This window comes from Palaemon carinicauda, chromosome 25 (assembly GCF_036898095.1).
Source record: "Palaemon carinicauda isolate YSFRI2023 chromosome 25, ASM3689809v2, whole genome shotgun sequence".
Classification (NCBI taxonomy): domain Eukaryota; kingdom Metazoa; phylum Arthropoda; class Malacostraca; order Decapoda; family Palaemonidae; genus Palaemon; species Palaemon carinicauda.
In genome coordinates, this window is record NC_090749.1 from 78,645,254 (window position 1) to 78,650,253 (window position 5,000).

General features: G+C 35.9%; 1 pseudogene; it reads left to right on the plus strand.

The window, feature by feature from the left end:
* Nucleotides 1-4,019, plus strand: part of LOC137619084 (uncharacterized) — a 22,437-nt pseudogene extending 18,418 nt beyond the window's left edge.
* The last annotated feature ends 981 nt before the right edge of the window (nt 4,020-5,000 follow it).

A 5,000-nucleotide genomic window follows, 5' to 3' on the forward strand; every position in this document is an offset into this window, starting at 1 on the left:
CTAGACTCTATGCTACTACCCAATCACTCATAACTGTGTTTTCTCTCCATTTTGATGTGCCTCTCAGTAATCTAGCTACCCCAGTGTCACGTTGTTAGACCAAACTTTCATAAATCAAGGAAATTTCACCCAAACAATTACTGTATTGCTATAAAATAAATATTCCATTTTCTCACAAGACATCCGCTATCCCGATTGGTGGCTGCCTTTCGTCATAAGTACAGGGATGGAGGTCTTATGCAACGGCACAGACCTCTTGTTGAAGCGAGGGCTCGTAAGGTAGGTTGACTGGCAGTTCGCAACACATTCCTTCCCAGTAACTCCTCTAGAGTAAATGACTGAATTATATCGAGCTAGTCCATTTACGATGGGTGCAACTTGAGGTTGGTGACTGAGTAGGTAGGTCTCCCAAGAGCTCTGAGTAGGTTGGAGATGATATCCATAGAATTTATGGGAATATTTTCTATATGACTGCACTATAATTGATCATTCTATAAAAACATGTTACAAATATAGGAAGCATTGTGTTGTACACTAAATAATACATTGCCTAGTTCAGTGATATGAAGGGCAATATATTAAAAGCAGACATTATGACTGTATTAATTTATAATGACACTTCATAACATGTAATATTTATTCCCTATGATATAGTTGGAGTAGGATTGTTGTCATTTTAATCATTTGCCAATTCATATAAACAATACATTATCCTCTCTAAAATCATAATGAGAGATATTTGGATTTATTGAAACATTGGATAACTACTTTGGAACATCAAAACCCCCATAATTTAATCTTCAAAGCTAACATTCAGTTCGAAAAATTTGAGAAGATTGTGAGTGTGAGAGAGAGAGAGAGAGAGAGAGAGAGAGAGAGAGAGAGAGAGAGAGAGAGAGAGAGAGAGAGAGAGTCTTCCTCCCTGGATATTTAAGTCTCAATATTGTGCAACATAATTTAGGTCACAATGTGGGTGAATATGATACTTGATGAGCATGTAAGTCAGTTTTCATCAAACAACAAGAGGGACAGTGTCATTTGTACTATGGTAAAGTTATTGAATGTCTTATCTTATGAAGAAAAGCAAATGTTAGAATCGTGTAGCGATAAGTACTGCCCTGCCTTCAAAATATTCAATATAACCTCTCTTAGTTAGGGTTCGGCCACACCATACGCGATGAGCGTAGAGGTAGAGGCCGAGGCATGACTGTGTGGCATGCCAGTGACAAAATGTTACGTGGCTACACCGGAACCGCCATACCTCTCTTGCTTTTTCACTCTCAGCAGTCAATAACTGGCTATATTAATTGTAAAATTAACTTATTTTCCCTTCTCTGTTTATTAAATTCGTTAATCCAAACTCTTGTATAGTCTACTGTTCAGTTTAAAACAAAGATTTTCAACCAGTAGTAATTTCCTACTCAAATACCATTGTGTCATTGTTTGTGAGGAAGGTTGTTTTCGACTGCTGACAGTGAGGACTCTGAGGAGGCCAGAGAAGTGTGGCGGCTCCTGTGTGGCCAAGCAACAGTTTGTCGCTCTCCTGCAGCCTAAGTCATGCCTCTACCTCAACGCTCATCGTGTGTGGTGTGACCGAAGCCTTATTAAAATCAACTCGAATTATCATTTGCTGTAGCATTAGAGCCTTTCTCTCTGCAAGTATGAGCATTTTACTCTCCTTCATCTCCACCCTGTTCTTTTTCTCAAGCAATAACCCACAAATGTTTCCATAATTGTTGTTCAAAACCGTCATTCATAATATGACGATTTTCATCTCATGAACAGGTTACTTTTTGGGTATTAGTGATTGGCTGAGGTATTACAGATACTCTAAAGTTATTCATTCTGATTTCAGACCGAACTATGTTATAACCTAAATTTCTTGTGTTTCAGTAACTTCCACAAAAATTTCAGCATTCTATTTTGTGGTTTTCTTCAATAATTAACTAATAAGGTACAAAGAACATAAATTTCTTGAATTTTCCTCCTGTTCTGTTTCATCCGGAAAAAAAATCCTATCCTGTTGACACAAAAACTTCTCTGATAGCGACTCATGGACCTAGGGTAAAGAAAAAAAAAATACCATAAAAATAACAACAGTCAGACACTTGAAAACAGAAATTGTTAGGCTCCAATGAACCGTAGTAGGTTACGGTGTCAATAGTGTAGTTACAGTATCTAGCTACTTGATGGATTGAAGTCATACTCATTATGCTACATAGCCTTTATAGTTTGTTCTTCTCATGCACAATTTGATTTTTTTTCTAATCAGAGGATATTCAGAAGTCACTGGCATGAGAGGTTCCATCAATTCTGGCTCCCTGCCCTCTTTGCCAACAATATGGTGCCCCTTAACACCCACTTTAAAGTTGGTTTGAAGAAACCAATTGACCCCAGTGTTTTGTAAGTATTCATCACCGTGTGTCTGTGCATTCTGATATCCTCCATCTTTTTTTTTTATTCCATTAAAGTCAAATAATGCAGTCATATAAGAAAGTTTTTATCATATAGTAAACATAATCATATAGGACAGTACTGTATGTAGAATTGTATGGTATCCAAAATATTTTGATATTGCATTGCATCACCTTTACGCGTAAGAATTGTTTCCATCAAGAAATCAGTTTCTCTGCTGGACCTTATTCCAGGATATCTCCTAAATTAGGGGTTTTTAAGGAACCAAAATTTATTTCTAAAACAGTGTTTCGTTTAAGCACTGCAATACATCAAACCAGAGGATTAGGCTCCCTTTTTTCCATGGTAATTCTAACCCAGTATATTTTCCATAGTAATTCTAACCCTGTATATTCTCCATTAAATCTTTAATGAACAAATCCGAGAAGTCTTATCATTGTTCATTTCTCCTGTACTTGCAGATACCCAATAAAGGTTTATGAGAGATTGTACCGTGTTCTGAAACCAAAGATTACATTTGTACAGTTCCTGAAATATGTTCTAAAAACATATGAAGAAGGGAGACCGGATGCTCACTGGTTTGTAATTTTTTTTTTTTTTTTATTATCGACGGAAGAGTTTGTGACATAATTGTTCTTCTTTTTTTCTTCTATTTTGTAAACAATGGCATATCCACTTGCTATCAATATCAACAAACTGAGATCAATGGTCTCTCTCTCTCTCTCTCTCTCTCTCTCTCTCTCTCTCTCTCTCTCTCTCTCTCTCTCTCTCTCTCTCTCTCTCATAACCTCAAACCATTTTTACACAGGAGTCCTTATCACAACACCTGCTGTCCTTGTGATATTCATTATGACTACATCACAAAAGTCGAGACATTATCAGAAGATTTGGAATACGTCTTCAAGACCCTTGGCATTCCAGCAGACCCAGATACGTCCATGAACCAAAAGAGGAAGAGTGTTGATGAGATATAATCAGATTTTTCGTAAGTTTTCAACAGTTTATTACTGCTAAGGAAAAGTAATTCAGTTTGTGTGTTTTAGGTAAATCTGTAAATAATTAGCTGAGAAACGTTACTTGGTGTATGAATGAGGTCTATGTCTGTTGGGGAGCTGAATGTTACAGTTGAAATGGGGTAAGCTAGAATTGTCCAAATGAAAGAAAAATGTGGAAACAACTTCACGCGAAAAGAACAATAGAGGAGAGATTATCCTCATATTTTAGGTTTCTATTTCATTTTTAAGTAAGGTACTTTTAATACAGCATTACAATTCCCAAAATTAATTGCTGATCCCAAATTTTTCATTGCTGTGATATTGTAAAGAGGCTCACGGCTTAACCTGCAGATTTGGCAAAAGTTTTGAAGTCATTTGTAATTTGATCTTACTTGATACTAAAGACTTGGTATATTTGTGTAGTAAAAAATATCAGTGTAATTTTCGTGATCTTCAATTGCTCTCTTGCCACGTCCTTGAGTCTAAAGTAAATTGATCTTTTATTTCAGATACTATCGAAAAGTTCCTACGACTTTGAGAAGAGAGATTTACCAGTACCTAAAGCCTGACATGGATCTATTCGGATATAAACTTCCTAAGAATTTCTAAATTTAATATAAGAATTGGATGGAAGTAGAATGAATAGCATTCTGCTTTAGTTTTACAAAATGACATTTCTGGGGTTAAAGTGTTGCGTGGTCTCCAAGAACAAGGAATCCAACAAGACAAGAAAATAACAAAGAAATAATCTCCTCATTGCTTCAAGGGCAGTGCATTACCATGCACAGGAAGGACTTTGATAGTTTAAATTTAAAGTGACCTCTTACAAAATATTTGGTTTTTAGAGCTTCTAATATATCTATCTATCTTCAGACTGGCACAGGTTCCACTAGGAAATTGAAATGTCTAAAATCACATTTCGCCAGAAACTGTTATCCATTTAACTAGTTTGAAAAACTTGGAAATTAGTTTTTAATACTAAAAGCCACATTACTAATTTTTCATAGCAGCAGGTAGATGTCTATACCATTTACTGTGTATAGCTTTATAGAAATATTATATGTTAACGTACTAGGTGAGATAGATGGGGAGGAGAAATGTTCCAGGTAATATAGAACTTGTGTCATTTTCTCCCACCGACTCTTGAGTGTCAGCATTGATTCCCGCAAATGTCAGCCATCGCATTAGATGTAGATTGAATAAAAAGGAATTTCCCTCTATCTGTAACCATGCTTATGCATGCAAGCGACTTACTGATTTTTTTCATTTTGAGAATTTAGTCAAATAACCTACTCCCTCCTTTCCCACGAGTCACTTTTCTCCCTCAACTGCCTCTGTTCCTTCCCATATAACCTCATCATCTTCACGGCTGATCTGCTTATTGCCAAGTAACCAATCTGATGTTGAACGCTCAGCTACTTTTTTATTTCTTTATAATAGAATTTGATAAGGAATAAAAAGTAGCAGAGTTCTATTATTGTATTTATCTTGATTATAAGGATTCTTGCAACATAAATTAGATCTTACCATTTAACAGATTAGATTTCGTTCATTTGCTAACGTTCATATTGTATCCCAGATGGTTTCCCT